Here is a 17,581-nt window from a genome sequence, read left to right as displayed (position 1 = left end):
TTCCGAAAGGAGGCATGGGGTTTTTCTTTATTGATGTTCCAAATGGGACATGGGTTGGACAACCTTGTCTATTGCTAAATCCAATGAAATAAATAAATGAGTAAGTTAATATTAATTAGTGAGGTCTTAATAAATTTGATAATCGAGTCATGAATTGAGTCTGTATTTAATGATGCTTGTGCTTGAATATTAGTAGCATGTTAGGTATTTTCTTAATTTGTTTTCGCAGCTTGTATGTACTCAGCTTTGCTGACTGCGTGCTTTTGTGTGTGTTTTTCTTTGGTCATGGCCTTCGCCTTTCAATGACCCTGTGACGATCCAATTTTTACACTTGTAATATTGGGGAGCAGAATAACCACAGGTTCTTACACATGCAGCATTCATCAGGGTTGTGGGATCTTGAGTAGAGAGTTGGTTGTTTCCATATTATTTATTTTGCAAGTTTGAATTTATTTTAATTCGATTTTAGTTGACAATAATTCTTTTGGGTTTGAATTTATTTGAACACTGAATTTAATCACTTACTACTTTTTATTGGGTTTTGAATAAGGGCCTTAATGGTTCCAACTTGTAATACTTATTTTAATTTAATTCCTTTGTTTTGAGGTTTATTTAAAACTGTTTTGGTTTTCTGCTGCTAATTTCTGAGATAGCCTTAACGTTTGAACACGTGGCGGTAGTGACAGGGTAAAGTTGTATCCCCTAATAAAAAATAAATACCATAATCCTGTAACTAAAGTAGATAGGGAAGTAGGGTCGATCTCCACAGGGAAACAAGTCTTTTTGCTCCTAATTAATTATTATAATCTAAATTATCTAAGTAACCAATATTTTGTAATTAAAGGAAACTAAACTACGAAGATTAAGAGTAGGGAGAAAACAATGAATAAAAGGATCTAGGGCACATGTTCACCAATAAATAATACTCCAGGGCAAAACATAGTAATCAATCATTGACATTGCATAAATAACACGATTAACAGGCTCTCGCAATTTATTAATCAACATAGATCTAACAGGCTCTCGCAATTTACTCGATCTAAGTTCTTATTGAAAATAGCCTCTAATATCAAATTAACATATGCTCGATTCATCAATTTAATATTGCTATACTTTTACAAGCCGCAATTGTAAAACGTTAAAACAATTTAATAAGAAATTATCATGCAATACCAATAATCAATAATAGTCAATCATCAATGCATCAATTAACCAGATTGTAAAGGGCTTTCGCTACGTATTCCAATCACAGAATTAATCTAACGGTATTAAATCTCATCTCTCGAATCTCGACTTAACCATTTATAAATTAACTTGCCTATTGAAACTAGACCTAAACATCAATTCTCATCTCTTGAATCTCGAATCAATATTGTTAAACTCATGCATAAAAGATCCGCGCAAATCTAGTCACAGAGCATTAAATCAATCAATAGGAAATTAATCTAGCATTGATAATTAACAACAACAATTTACCCCTTCATATTATTTATTAGATCCCCATAAACCCTAGAAATAAAACTACTCACACATAATAGAAACTAAACAAATCAAAGCAATAAAATAAATCATGATGAAAGGAATAAAATAAACAACTAAGATTAAGGGAAGAGAAATCGTTACCAAAAAGTAATCTGGAATTAAGAGTAGATTAAGAACAAAGGTTTAGAGAGAGAATTCTAAGAGAATAATTAAGAGAGTAAAAGAAAGAGTAAAGAGGGAAGAAGAAGATATAGAAGAGATCCTAAAATTGTATTACGGAGGAGTATTTATACTCCGTACAAAAGTCCTAAACTAAAACCAATTAAAACGACGTTAAGCGTCAACTAATAAAACACGCGCCCAATCGGGCGATGCCTCGCCCGATCGGGCGCGCCTTTTTGCTTATATGAATACTCTCGCGCCCGGCCGGGCACGTCATCGAGCGTCAGCTGCCAAAGCTTCTCCCGCCCAGCCGGGCGCGCCTCCGGGCGCCAGCCTTTTTGGCCGGGCGGCTCATTTGGGCCACTATTTGGACTTCGATTGGGCTCCAATTCTTCGGGCCAATCTGGGTTTCCTCTTTGGGTCTTGAATACTCGGTCCAAATGCCCCGGTATCACCTATACCGAGCCCTTAATCACCGGTTCGATGGCTCTAACTGGCCTTGGGTTATAAACTCTGGTCGTGCTTCTCTAGTGTTCGTGATTGCTCCAAAATAACTCGGGAAAATACTCCAAAAGCATAAATCCCTGCAAAAGTCAACCAAATCTACGAAAACACTAGAAAACACCAATTAGTAATAAAAGTGGCTCTAAAGAGCCAAAAACACTACTAATTATGACCAAGGGAAGGGGGTAAAATACTGTATAAAATAGACACATCAAACTCCCCCAAGCCAAACCTTTGCTTGTCCCTAAGCAAAGATCTCATCAATGAATCAATAAATATGCTTCACCCCAAAAAGTAAAAATCAAGCACAAACGATCCAGGGTAAATCAAATAAACATGCTTCAAAGTCAACCAATCAAATCCATCTAATTACCAATCTTCCCTAATAATTGTCAAACAGAGCAAACCACAAGAGCATATAGAATTCAAGACTAGTGCTCACGCACTCAACTCTCATTTTTGTGGCGAGTAAAAGATGTACTCGATCGCTCTCCATCCAACCCCTTTATGTGAACAATGCCCTCCCAACTCACACTCTCGTGTGTATAAAACAATGAACGCTCAATCCTACTAGTCGACTCGAAATATGTCAAATCATAACTTGCATTGATAAACAACACTTTCACATTCATACAATTCTATGCACAAAGGTCGGAAGGTCTTTAAAGCTTGTAATGTAAGGTTAGGGTAAAGGGTAGGATAAATTTGGAAATAAGTGAGAGTAAAGATATGCTTAAGGGAGCAAATCCTAATAAAGCCCATGATCAAAATAAATAGTGATCAACATCTACTACATAACCAACTCTAACATCAACCAAATATACTCCAATCATAATAAATAATCCCAACTCTTACAATTTCACTCATAAAAATATAATAATGAAGAAGTGGAGTGAATAATCAAACTTTTTTCCAAACTTGAATATTTTTTCAATGAAGCTCTTTTATTTTCCTTTTGATCAACCTCCAACTAGAACATTTGAACAATTTTTTTTTCTTTTGAAGTTCACTTATTTTTCACTTTTTTTTTCTCAAACTTCTCTTTCTCTTTTTTTTTTCCACAGCATCATGCTTTATTTTTCAAAAAATATAACTCTCAAACTCATCAAAAATAAACATGATAAAAAATAAAACAACTTCTCAATAACCCACCCAAATTGTGCAAATAATAAGCACACTGCAAACTCCCTCACCTCACTCACTAATAGCTCCCCCAAGCCAAGCTTGGGACTAGTAACCAATGGGGCAAAATAGGCTTGTAATGCGGCTAATAAACAACAAAATGTCAAGGCACAACATGGGTAGCAAGAAGGGAACAAATGTATCTACAATATCTGGAGGCTACCTAAAAGAACAAATGCCTTCGTCCTCCACAATGTGCATAATAATGAATCATATAAACATTACTTATAGTTGCAAACCAATACTCAAATTCATTGACATACCAGGAATTATGGAACTATCACACATTCCTTACCAAATCAACTAGTCAAGCACTATATTCACAAGTAGTTGGACAAAATTGACGCAAGTTAAGGTTTCAAGGCAATCAAACATCAAATTATGATCAACTAATCCACAATGCTTACCATCAAATACCAAGAATCAAAACAATTTTCTCAAGTAAGGGGCACAAGGAAGCATAATTTATAATTCATTGGAACGTATTTTTGGATTTTTTATTTTTCAATTTTTTTGTAATTTTATATATAAGGAAAGCAATAAAACTAACCTAGAAAGCAAGAAATCTAACCTAAGAAAACACACCAAAAATAAAAGAAAAGAGAAAAAGAAAAATACCAATCCAAAATCTCCCCCAAGCCAGAATCAGACAATGTCCTCATTGGCTCGGAAACTAGCCCAGCATAGCTAGTCCTCATCATCCTCGTCCATCGAGCCGAAACCCGCACCTCCACTGCCACCTGCACCACCTGCACCAGAAGAGCTACCACCAAAATAATCAGCGTGAAAACTCCCCCCCCCCCCCCCCCCCCCCCCGCCGGTCCCCGAAAGGAATGTCCTGCCCGTACCCGAAGAAAGAAGAATAGTCAGTGTAAATACCACGGGCAGTGGGATCCTTATCGTATCCCTGGGGTGGTGGCTGAACCCAGTTAGGGTGAATAGCGTCGTCGGGAATGTTGCCCCGACGAGCATAATCATCGTACATAGGGTAGAGAGCTCTACCCTGGTTCCTCTCTATGTACCCTAACCTCTGGTCTAAGGAGCCTACCATCCTCCTAAGGTCAGTATGGGAATGCTCGATACGTCCTAGTGCCTGACCTATACTCTGAAGATCCCAAACTGGGTCAGAGTCAACATGAGGGACGGAATGGGACATACGAGGTGGAGAGAAAGCCACCTCGGGCTGAGGCTGGGGTGGTGGAACTGGTGGTGGTGGTGCCTTCCCCCTAGCGTTGGCAACTAAAACATCATAAGTGTAAGAAGGTTGCCCTGGGGGAAAGGCGGTCAAGTCAGGACTGGGTAAGGGAAAAATAGGCAAAGGTTGCTCGCTCCCAGTCCGAATACACCAAAAGGGTGTCCGCTCGCTATCCGGTCTAACCCACCCCACATCCTCAAAATACCTAGCAGTAATGTAGGTATCTGGTCCACAGTTGGTCAGCTAGTGGGGTCCGTCTACTACAAAACCGGCCTTTTTCACCGCTATTCGAGTGATAAGGCCTCCTAAACGGATAGGGGACTTGGAAGTGGTGCTGGCTGTGGCATGCCTACTCAAATGGTGAACTATAAACCTACCTATGTTCAATTTCCTGTACCCGTACACATAGTGTCCTATGACAGCTAGTTCGTTAGTTTGAGCGTTATGAGGCTCGGCCCTACCTAAAAAACACAAACCCGCAAATCTTTGCCAGATTTTTGGGACAGGGTGGTGAATAGGTTTGGTACTAGCATGTTGGGGGTCGGGGTAGGTAAACCAGTCAAAGCATAATATAAGTCACCCATTTTATAGTCCACATGCCACTGGTGAGATAATTCAGAATTTAATTCAAAAATTTTACAAAATTCTACAAAAGTTAAACTAATATTTCTATTATTTAACCTGAAAAATAAATTTGGCCCATTTCTACTACTAACAACATGAAAAGTGGACAGGAATTCACAAGTAAGTTCTCGGTATGTAGGATAGTGCATGTCAAAAAAATTTCTCATGCCAATGTCATTCAAAAATCGTTTAACAAAATCATATAAACCAAATGATTCTAGGGTAGGGCGGTGTAACCACCGAGAAGGAATTACCTCACGACCGACCAAATGCTCTAGCCGTTCCTTTTGTTCCCGGCTCACAGTCCGGATCGTCGGCCAGTATGGGAGTTGCAAGTCCGGGTCGTATTCCTCCCTCAAACTGGAGCTCCTACCAAAAATGGACCTAGCCCTCTTTGAAGCCATGTTCAAGAAATGGGTTTGAAAATTTATTGAATTAAAACTGAAAAATTTTTATATGAAAGTGAAGAGGATGAAGAGAGGATCACAAATACGTAAAGAGTTTTGAATTTGGATAAGAAATGGAGGAGAAATCTTAGAGACAAGGTATATAGAATTTGAGTTTTAGAGAGAGAAAGTAATGGACGAAAGAAGAAATGGAGAAAGAAAGAAGAAAAGAAAGAAGAAGAAAGGGCGGATACGCACGCGCCCGGTCGGGCGATCTGGAAACTTTCGTAGCTGGTTTTCGCGCCCGGTCGGGCAGCTTCGCCCGATCGGGCGATCTGTTTTGCCTTAATTTCGGAACCTTCTGCGCCCAATCGGGCGCCACTCGCCCAGTCGGGCGATCTAACAACCTGATTTCTTCTAGCTCTTGCGCCCGGTCGGGCGCCATTCGCCCGATCGGGCGATCTTTAAGTCAAAATTTTCGCCCTTCTCGCGCCCGGTCGGGTGAGGTTGCCCGATCGGGCGGACAAATTAGTCCGTATACGACGAATTTCGCGCCCGGTCGGGCGCCACTCGCCCGGTCGGGCGAAATTATTCTATTTCTAAACCTTACTCTCGCGCCCGGTCGGGCGAGCTTCGCCCGATCGGGCCCGAGGCTAAATCGTCCAATCGATATTTTCTTCATTTCTCCAAAATTTGGCTAACTCTTTTCCTTCAAACCTGTACGAACACTCATAGAACTCGTTAAATTCCCTCATCTCTCCTCTCATAAGAAAAAGAAAAGGAACACTAGTCTAAAAAGCATTGAAAATACAGGCTGCCTCCCGCAAAGCGCTGGTTTATCCAGGTCCCGCACGACCTTCTTACCAAGTACAATTTCTAGGACCCTTGGCCTAACGCTTGATCGGGTGGTTTCTCACCCGGTCTAGCGGTGTTTAGGCTGCGATGGGGCTTCCTGACATACCCTGTGGGACGCCAAATCACCTTATCTTTTGGATCCTCCTTGACTTGGAATGGTAGATCTTCAATGCTACGCACTAAAGATCCTTCTTTGATCGAGGATTGCTTCAAATTTTCCTTGCATGCAACACTTGCAACTCGATCTGACGGAACGCTTACCGTAGGCTCGATTTGCACAACTTGCTCGATCGGTTCCACCTTTTCATCCTCAAAACCAAGACCAACATTGTAGAGTGCTCTTTCTATTGCATCAACTTCCATCTGCCATTTGTCTATCTCATCTGAAAAGGATGCAACACAAGATACCGCCTCTAAGGGATCTTTTTCAAGAGCTTGGGGCTTGTTAGAATAATTTACAACCACATTAACACTGAAACATTTCTCCTCAGTCATGGAGCTTTTAAGGGAATTATTCAGATTAAAAACAACTTTATCATCCCCTACTGATAGTGTTAACTTATCACTTCTTACATCTATGACTGCTCCTGCAGTGTTAAGGAATGGTCTACCCAAAATAATTGGGGTTTGCATATCCTCATCCATATCAAGAACAACAAAATCTACAGGTATATAAAATTTACCTACTCTAATGGGGACATCCTCTAAAACACCTAAGGGGTATTTGAAAGAACGGTCGGCCATTTGTAGAGTTATATTGGTGGCTTTTAATTTACCCATATTCAGCTTAGAACACACAGATAATGGCATTTCATCTGAAAAGGATGCAACACAAGATACCGCCTCTAAGGGATATTTTTCAAGAGCTTGGGGCTTGTTAGAATAATTTACAACCACATTAACACTGAAACATTTCTCCTCAGTCATGGAGCTTTTAGGGGAATTATTCAGATTAAAAACAACTTTATCATCCCCTACTGATAGTGTTAACTTATCACTTCTTACATCTATGACTGCTCCTGCAGTGTTAAGGAATGGTCTACCCAAAATAATTGGGGTTTGCATATCCTCATCCATATCAAGAACAACAAAATCTACAGGTATATAAAATTTACCTACTCTAACGGGGACATCCTCTAAAACACCTAAGGGGTATTTGAAAGAACGGTCGGCCATTTGTAGAGTTATATTGGTGGCTTTTAATTTACCCATATTCAACTTAGAACACACAGATAATGTCATGACGCTAACACTAGCACCCAAATCACATAATGCATTATCAATCAAGAGATTGCCAATATGACAAGGGATAGAAAAACTACCCGGATCTTTTAATTTAGGTGGAGACTTATTTTGAAGTACGGCACTACACTCTGCAGTGAAAGCTACTGTCTCTACCTCACTAATAGACCTTTTTCTCGTCAATATTTCTTTCATAAATTTTACATACGAGGGGATTTGTGTGATCAATTCAGTAAAGGGAACTATTACCTTCAAATCTTTAACCACCTCCAGAAACTTACCAAACTGCTTATCCAAGTTTGTCTTCAATTGACGATTGGGGAAAGGAAGTTTGATAATTGTCTTTGGAGCATTATTATTCTTGTCTAGAGTAGCTACCTTCTCTGGAGTTTTACCCTGCAATGTAAAATTAGATATGTTAGTATTATCCTTTAGCCCTGCAGGGCTATCAACTACATTGTTTGGTTTAATGGAATCAAGATTTGCATTATGTAATAAAACAGGTTCATCAAATCTAGGCTTAGAGGGCCCTTCATAGTTTGAACCACTCCTTAGAGTAATTGTAAATGCTTGATCCGTAGGCCTATTCGGCTGTGCTGGCAGAGCTCCCTGTTGGCGGGCTTGTAGAGTAGCGGAGAGTTGCGCAATTTGATTATCCATAATTTTATTATGCGCTAGAATTTGATCAATTGTCGCGTCTCTGCTCTCCATGTGCTTTTGCATATTGGCCAACTGAGCGCGGGGAAATTATGTCGTTGACTAACCTCCTCACGGCCAAACAAAATTTATTATAATCCTAAACTAACCCCTAAACAAGTCTAGTGGTAAGTTCGGAGTCGAACCACAAGGAACGGTAATGTTGGATTGTTCTCGATCTAATGCTTAAGCTACGCTGAAGTCGGTTTATGGATAGTGGACACTACAACTACACTAACACACATATAAAGATCAAGATATTACAAAGTATACTAGGGGCAAAGATCCACTTTGAACAATTAACAAGTTAATGGGAATCGATTTGGTAATCAATCATGCAAAGAAAGAATTAAAATGGGAATTAATTACCATCAAGAGCAATCTCTCAATTTCCTACCCTAGATCCCTCATTGACTAGGTGCATAGAAGAAATTTACCCAAAATGAAATAAAATATATAAATTCTAATTCACAATCCCTTGTCAAACTAGAACTAACATGCAATTAAGTTTGCTATCTTGGGAGATCAATCCAATCTAAAACAAACAACATGCCATCATCAATTCAATCAATTTAATCACACAATTATCATCAAATTTATCTCAAATAACTCGATTAACCATAACAAAGCTTCACTCAACACCTAGTAGAAGGAAATATACTCAAACATGATTAACAAAGCAATTAATAAAGCATAAAGAGAGAAAAGAGTAAGAAATGTTCATTGATATAAAATGGAGATCTCCAAATCATCAAATTCCTCCTTTGATTATCCAAAATCCATGAAAACCATTGTTTCTCTCACTTTCTCTCTCCAAAATTTGAGAGTTTCTCTCTCTAAAAACCTAAAACTACTGAAAAATATGAATTCTCTCTCTAAAATGAGCAAAAAAATCTATTTATAGCCCTTACTAAATTGCCTAGGAAGCTCCGCAAAAAGTCGAGCAGCGCGTAGAGGAGCGGGCGTGCAGGAGGTGGAGCGCCCGCTCTAGGTCCAGGAGCGGGCGTGCAGAAGGTCGGAGCGCCCGCTCCAAATCTGGAGGAAACAATCTGTTTTTTTATTTTGGATTTCCTGTGAGGAGCGGGCGTGCAGATTTTGGAGCGCCCGCTCCTCTCGGACTGGGCAAACTACTCAACTTCAAATGAGCATATCTTCCACATTTTATATCGAAATTGAGAATATGACCTGTCGTTGGAAAGCTCTCGAGATAAGCTTTCATATCCAATTGAAATCGCCCCAAAACGTTTTGTAGATCAAAAGATATAGGCTTTTGAAGTATGATCTTTGCAAATCAAGTGCACATTTCTTCATTACTTGTTCTTTTATGTTTTATATTTCTTCAATCTTGAGCAATGAACTTATCCAAGTGTTCCTAAACATAAGAGTACACCAATAAAGTTTAATCTAATGTCATAAGCCACCAAAATATGCAAGAAAAGCCAAAATTGAGCAATAACGACATTTCACACACAAACATGACAAATGTAGTAAAACGCTATTAAAACCAAGTAAAAAGATAGAATAACTATGAAAAATAACTACAAAACTCCTAAAAATAGCGATATTAATGACACTTATCACCAACATTGCTCTAATTTCCACCAGAGAAGGGTCAGAAGATGGGGAGGGTTGTTGTGGCTGGTACTTCTGGCTAACATTGGGATGATAATATTTCTGCTGCTGTGGCGCCTGTGGTTCTTGTGGTGGTGGATTTTGAACATTAGTGCTCCGGTAGGAAAGGTACGGATGATTCCGATACCCAGGATTATAGGTGTTGGAGTATGGGTTATTCTGCCTATAAGCTTGGAAGGCATTAACTTGCTCCACGAAACTCCTGCAATCTTGCTCCCAATGACCTACAATACCACAATTTTCACAGAAAGCCTCATTAGAATTATTATTATTGCAGAAACATTAGCTACATTAGCAGTGCTCAGATTATCTAATTTTTGGCAAATAGAGGTTAGTTGAGCTTGCAAAAAGGATACAGAGTCGACACTATGCTTCCCCTTGTTAGAAAATCCTCTGGGATTCCCATATTGGGAATTGTGTATCGCCATGTCTTTAATAACCTGACCTGCATCATCAACATTAAGATTCATAAATCTCCCACTAGCTGCAGAGGAATTTCCAATGTCGTTATAAAAGGCTTGGATTAACTGCCATTGCGCTAAATTATGGTGAGGGCATTCTCGTTGTAAGTCCTTGAACCTCTCCCAAGCCTCATATAAAGATTCATCGGCTTCTTGGGCAAAGTTCTGAATCGCACTCCGTAGTACTGCTGTTCTCTATGCAGGATAGTACTTGTTATAGAAATTCAAAACAAGAGTTTCCTAGTCAGTTATACCAAGTGTAGTTCTATTTAAGCCATTAAACCACAATTTAGCTTTTCCAGTTAAAGAGAAGGGAAAGAGAATCTCCCTTATTTGGTCTTGAGTGACCCCGGCTTGCCTGATGGTGTTGCAATATTGACAATAGTAGGCAATGTGAAGATTCAGGTCTTCACCCTTGGCTCCACTGAATTGCTTCCTCTCTATCATCGTTATAAATTGAGGTTTGATTTCAAATTGAACCCCATCAAGAGCCGGAGTAGGGGTGAGATGTGGAAAATCTGTAAGCTTTGGTTGTGAATAATCACTAAGCTTCTTTGGAGCCGTCATCTCTGATTCTGCGTCTGATGATGTCTCTAAATCGCTAGAACCAGTTGGAGGATTTCGGTGATTATTGTTATTATCACCAGAATCTGCCAGGATTTGCTTGTGGAAGTTTTTCTGTCTATGGAAGGAACGTTCGATCTCAGGATCGAATGGGATGTAACTTGATCTGGAACACCTGGGCATAAACAAAAACTAGAAGCAAATATGAGATTTGTCTCAGAGAACTAACGCTCTCTAAGACAAAAGGGAAATAATCTAGACTACAAAAAACAATCGGAAATAAAAATAAAACCGTTTCCCCGGCAACGGCACCAAATTTTGACAGGGTAAAGTCGTATCCCCTAATCAAAAGTAAATACCTAAATCCTCTAACTAAAGTAGATAGGGAAGTAGGGTCGATCTCCACAGGGAAACAAGTCTTTTTACTCCTAATTAATTATTATAATCTAAATTATCTAAGTAACCAATATTTTGTAATTAAAGGAAACTAAACAACGAAGATTAAGAGTAGGGAGAAAACAATGAATAAAAGGATCTAGGGCACATGTTCACCAATAAATAATACTCCAGGGTAAAACATAGTAATCAATCATTGACATTGCATAAATAACACGATTAACAGGCTCTCGCAATTTATTAATCAACATAGATCTAACAGGCTCTCGCAATTTACTCGATCTAAGTTCTTATTGAAAATAGCCTCTAATATCAAATTAACATATGCTCGATTCATCAATTTAATATTGCTATACTTTTACAAGCCGCAATTGTAAAACGTTAAAACAATTTAATAAGAAATTATCATGCAATACCAATAATCAATAATAGTCAATCATCAATGCATCAATTAACCAGATTGTAAAGGGCTTTCGCTACGTATTCCAATCACAGAATTAATCTAACGGTATTAAATCTCATCTCTCGAATCTCGACTTAACCATTTATAAATTAACTTGCCTATTGAAACTAGACCTAAACATCAATTCTCATCTCTTGAATCTCGAATCAATATTGTTAAACTCATGCATAAAAGATCCGCGCAAATCTAGTCACAGAGCATTAAATCAATCAATAGGAAATTAATCTAGCATTGATAATTAACAACAACAATTTACCCCTTCATATTATTTATTAGATCCCCATAAACCCTAGAAATAAAACTACTCACACATAATAGAAACTAAACAAATCAAAGCAATAAAATAAATCATGATGAAAGGAATAAAATAAACAACTAAGATTAAGGGAAGAGAAATCGTTACCAAAAAGTAATCTGGAATTAAGAGTAGATTAAGAACAAAGGTTTAGAGAGAGAATTCTAAGAGAATAATTAAGAGAGTAAAAGAAAGAGTAAAGAGGGAAGAAGAAGATATAGAAGAGATCCTAAAATTGTATTACGGAGGAGTATTTATACTCCGTACAAAAGTCCTAAACTAAAACAAATTAAAACGACGTTAAGCGTCAACTAGTAAAACACGCGCCTGATCGGGCGAGGCACCGCCCGATCGGGCGCGCCTTTTTGCTTATATGAATACTCTCGCGCCCGGCCGGGCACGTCACCGGGCGTCAGCCAAAGCTTCTCCCGCCCGGCCAGGCGCGCCTTCTAGCGCCAGCCTTTTTGGCCGGGCGGCTCATTTGGGCCACTATTTGGACTTCGATTGGGCTCCAATTCTTCGGGCCAATCTGGGTTTCCTCTTTGGGTCTTGAATACTCGGTCCAAATGCCCCGGTATCACCTATACCGAGCCCTTAATCACCGGTTCGATGGCTCTAAACGGCCCTAGGCTATAAACTCTGGTCGTGCTTCTCTAATGCTCGTGATTGCTCCAAAATAACTCGGGAAAATACTCCAAAATCATAAATCCCTGCAAAAGTCAACCAAATCTACGAAAACACTAGAAAACACCAATTAGTAATAAAAGTGGCTCTAAAGAGCCAAAAACACTACTAATTATGACTAAGGGACGGGGGTAAAATACTGTATAAAATAGACACATCAGGTAGCACCAGTAATTCTCTTGAAATTGATCAGGTTATATACAGGTTTTTCACAGGTTTTTAAAAGAGAATTATTGGGGTGTTACACCGGTAAATTGGTCGTTTAAAGGAAAATTGGATGGTTCTACCCACCCAATGGGACTCCCGGAGGGTATTAGGAACCATGGTAATAATTTCGGCAATTTTTAAATCCGGGCGAAAAAAGTCAAAAAATTCCAAAATTGAATACTAATATCCACGTTTTTTGAGAAATTTTGGAGGTTTCGGGGCCCGGTGTCGAAAAGTCTTGAAATTTATGGAGATACATTTCACTGTCATATAATGCAGTTTGGAACCATATATGATCATTATTTGTCGTCATTAATGTTCGTAGTAGGCTCGAGTTAATGAAATCGGTGTAAGTTGTAAAGCGGTAAATTGGTTGTTTAAAGGAAAATTGGATGGTTCTACCCACCCAATGGAACTCTCGGAGGGTATTAAGAACCATGGTAAAAATTTCGACAATTTTTATTTACGGGTGAAAACAGTAAAAAAAATTCAAAAATTGAAGACTAATATCCACGCATTTTGAGAAATTTAGGAGGTTTTAGGGCCCGATGTCAAAATGTTTTGAAAATTATAGGGGATACCTCGGGTCATATAACTCCGTTTGGAACCATTTATGATCATTATATGTTGTCATAAATGTTCGTGGCAGGCTTAAAATTAATGAAATCGGTGCAAGTTGTAAACCAGTAAATTGGTTGTTTAAAGGAAAATTGGATAGTTAAATCAACTCAATTGGACTCCCGGAGGGTATTAGTAACCATGGTAAAAATTTCGGCAATTTTTATTTATGGGCGAAAAAAAGTCAAAAAGTTCAAAAATTGAAGGCTAATATCCACGTTTTTTGAGAAATTTTGGAGGTTTCAGCCCGGTGTCAAAAAGTCTTGAAATTTTTTGGGATACGTCTCGGGGTCATATAATGCCATTTTAGAACCATATATGATCAATATTTTTTGTCATAAAAGTTCGTAGTAGGCTTGAGTTAATGAAAGCAGTGTAAGTTATAAACCGGTAAATTGGTCGTTTAAAGGAAAATTGGATGCTTCTACCCACCCAATGGGACTCCCGGAGGATATTAGGAACCATGGTAAAATTTCGGCAATTTTTATTTCTGGGCGAAAAAGTTAAAAAATTCCAAAATTGAAGACTTAATATCCACGATTTTTGAGAAATTTAAGAGGTTTTAGGGCCTGGTGTCAAAAAGTTTTGAAAATTCTAGGTGATTTATCTCGGGTCATATAATTCCATTTGGAACCATTTATGATCATTATATGTTGTCATAAATGTTCGTGGCAGGCTTAAATTAATGAAATCGGTGCAAGTTGTAAACCGGTAAATTGGCCGTTTAAAGGAAAATTGGATAGTTAAATCCACGCAATTGGACTCCCGGAGGGTATTAGTAACCATGGTAAAAATTCTGGCAATTTTTATTTATGGGGAAAAAAAGTCAAAAAGTTCCAAAATTGAAGGCTAATATTCACGTTTTTTGAGAAATTATGGAAGTTTCGGGGCCCGGTGTCAAAAAGTCTTGAAATTTTAGGGGATACATCTCGGGGTCATATAATACCGTTTGGAACCATAGTTGATCATTAATTGTTGTCATAAAAGTTCGTAGTAGGCTTGAGTTAATGAAATCAGTGTAAGTTATAAACCGGTAAATTGGTTGTTTAAAGGAAAATTAGATGGTTCTACCCACCCAACGGGACTCCCGGAGGGTATAAGGAACCATGAAAAAAAGTCAAAAAATTCAAAAAATTGAAGGCTAATATCCACGTTTTTTGAGAAATTTTGGAGGTTTCGGGGCCCGATGTCGAAAAGTCTTGAAATTTTGGGAGATACGTCTCAGGGTCATATAATGCCGTTTGGAACCATATATGATCATTATTTGTCGTCATTAATGTTCGTAGTAGGCTTGAGTTAATGAAATCAGTGTAAGTTGTAAATTGGTAAATTGATCGTTTAAAGGAAAATTGGATGCTTCTACCCACCCAATGGGACTCCCGGAGGATATTAGGATCCATGGTAAAAATTTCGGTCAAAAAATTCCAAAATTAAAGACTATCCACGCATTTTGAGAAATTTAGGACGTTTTGGGGCCCGGTGTCAATAAGTTTTGAAAATTCTAGGGGATACATCTCGGGTCATATAGTTTCGTTTGGAACCATTTATGATCATTATATGTTGTCATATATGTTCGTGGCAGACTTAAATTAATGAAATTGCTGCAAGTTGTAAACCGGTAAATTGGCCGTTTAAAGGAAAATTGGATAGTTAAATCCACCCAATTGGACTCCCGAAGGGTATTAGTAACCATGGTAAAAATTTCAGCAATTTTTATTTCTGGGCGGAAAAAAGTCAAAAAGTTCAAAAATTGAAGGTTAATATCCACGTTTTTTGAGAAATTTTTGACGTTTCGGGGCCCGGTGTCAAAAAGTCTTGAAATTTTTTGGGATACATCTCGAGGTCATATAATTCCATTTGGAACCATATATGATCATTATTTTTTGTCATAAAAGTTCGTAGTAGGCTTGAGTTAATGAAATCAGTGTAAGTTATAAACCGGTAAATTGGTCGTTTAAAGGAAAATTGGATGGTTATACCCACCCAATGGGACTCCCGGAGGGTATAAGGAACCATGGTAAAAATTTCGGCAATTTTTATTTTCGGGCGAAAAAAAAGTCAAAAAATTCCAAAATTGATGACTAATATCCACGTTTTTTGAGAAATTTTGGAGGTTTCGGGGCCCGGTGTCGAAAAGTCTTGAAATTTTAGAGGATACATCTCAGGGTCATATAATGGGGTTTGGAACCTTATATGATCATTATTTGTCGTCATAAATGTTCATAGTAGGCTTGAGTTAATGAAATCGGTGTACGTTGTAAACCGGTAAATTGGCCGTTTAAAGGAAAATTGGATGGTTCTACCCACCCAATGGGACTCCCGGAGGGTATTAGGAACCATGGGAAAAATTTCGGCAATTTTTAATTCCGGGCGAAAACAGTAAAAAAAATTCAAAAATTAAAGACTAATATCCACGTTTTTTGAGAAATTTTGGAGGTTTCGATGCCCGGTGTCGAAAAGTCTTGAAATTTCAGGGGATATATCTCCGGTCTTATAATTCCGTTTGGAACCATTTATGGTCATTATATGTTGTCAGAAATGTTCGTGGCAGGCTTAAATTAATGAAATCGGTGCAAGTTGTAAACCGGTAAATTGGCCGTTTAAAGGAAAATTGGATAGTTAAATCCACCCAATTGGACTCCTGGAGGGTATTAGTAACCATGGTAAAAATTTCGGCAATTTTTATTTCCGGGCGAAAAAAAGTCAAAAAATTCAAAAATTGAAAACTAATATCCACGTTTTTTGAGAAATTTTGAAGGTTTTGGGCCCGGTATCGAAAAACCTTAAGATCATAGGGAATTTATCTCGGGGTCATATAATGCCGTTTGGAATCATATTTAATCATTATATGTTGCCATAAATGTTCGTGGTAAGATTGAGTTAATGAATTCGGTGCAAGTTGTAAACTGATAAATTGGTCGTTTTTAAAGACAAATTGGATGGTTCCAGCCCCCCAATTGTACTCCTAGAGGGTATTAGAGACCATGATAATCATTTCGGCAATTTTTATTTCCGGCCGAAAAAGTCATGTCGTTTGGAACCATATATGATCATTATATGTTGTCATGAATATTCGTGGTAAGCTTGAGTTAATGAAATCGGTGTTAGTTGTAACCGGTAAATTGTCCGTTTAAAGACAAATTGGATGGTTCCACCCACCCGATTGGACTCCCGGAGGGTATTAGGGACTATGGTAAATATTTCAGCAATTTTTATTTACAGGCGAAAAAAAGTCAAAAAAATTCCAAAAGTCAAAAAAAATTCCAAAAGTGAAGTCTAAAATCCACGCTTTTTGAGAATTTTTAGAGTGTTCGGGGCCAGGTGTCGATTTTTTTTTTTGAAATTCTAGGGATTACATTTCGGGGTCAAATAATGTCGTTTGGTGAGTTTGGAACCATATATGATCATTATTTGTTGTCATAAATGTTCGAGGTAGGTTTTAATTATTGAAATCGGTGCAAGTTGTAAACCGGTAAATTGGTTGTTTAAAGGCAAATTAGATGGTTCCACCCACCTAATTGGACTCCCGAAGGGTATTAGGGACCATGGTAAACATTTCGACAATTTTTTTATCCGGGCGAAAAAAGTCAAAAAATTCTAAAATTGAAGGCTATATCCACGTTTTTTGAGAAACTTCGAATGTTTCGGGGTACGGTGTCGAAAAGCATTGAGATTTTAGGGGATACATCTCGGGGTCTCATAATGCTGTTTGGAACCATATATGATCATTATATGTTGTCATAAATGTTCGTGGTAGGTAAGAGTTAATGAAATCGGTGCAAATTGTAAATCGGTAAATTGGTCATTTAAAGGTAAATTGGATGGTTCCACCCAACTAATTGGACTCTCACAGGGTATTAGAGAGCATGGTTAACATTTTGACAATTTTTATTTTCGGGTTAAAAAAAATCAAAAAATTTCAAAATTAAAGGT

The sequence above is a fragment of the Chenopodium quinoa genome, unplaced genomic scaffold (assembly GCF_001683475.1).
Source record: "Chenopodium quinoa cultivar QQ74 unplaced genomic scaffold, ASM168347v1, whole genome shotgun sequence".
In the NCBI taxonomy this organism is placed as follows: domain Eukaryota; kingdom Viridiplantae; phylum Streptophyta; class Magnoliopsida; order Caryophyllales; family Amaranthaceae; genus Chenopodium; species Chenopodium quinoa.
This window is presented reverse-complemented; position numbering follows the sequence as displayed.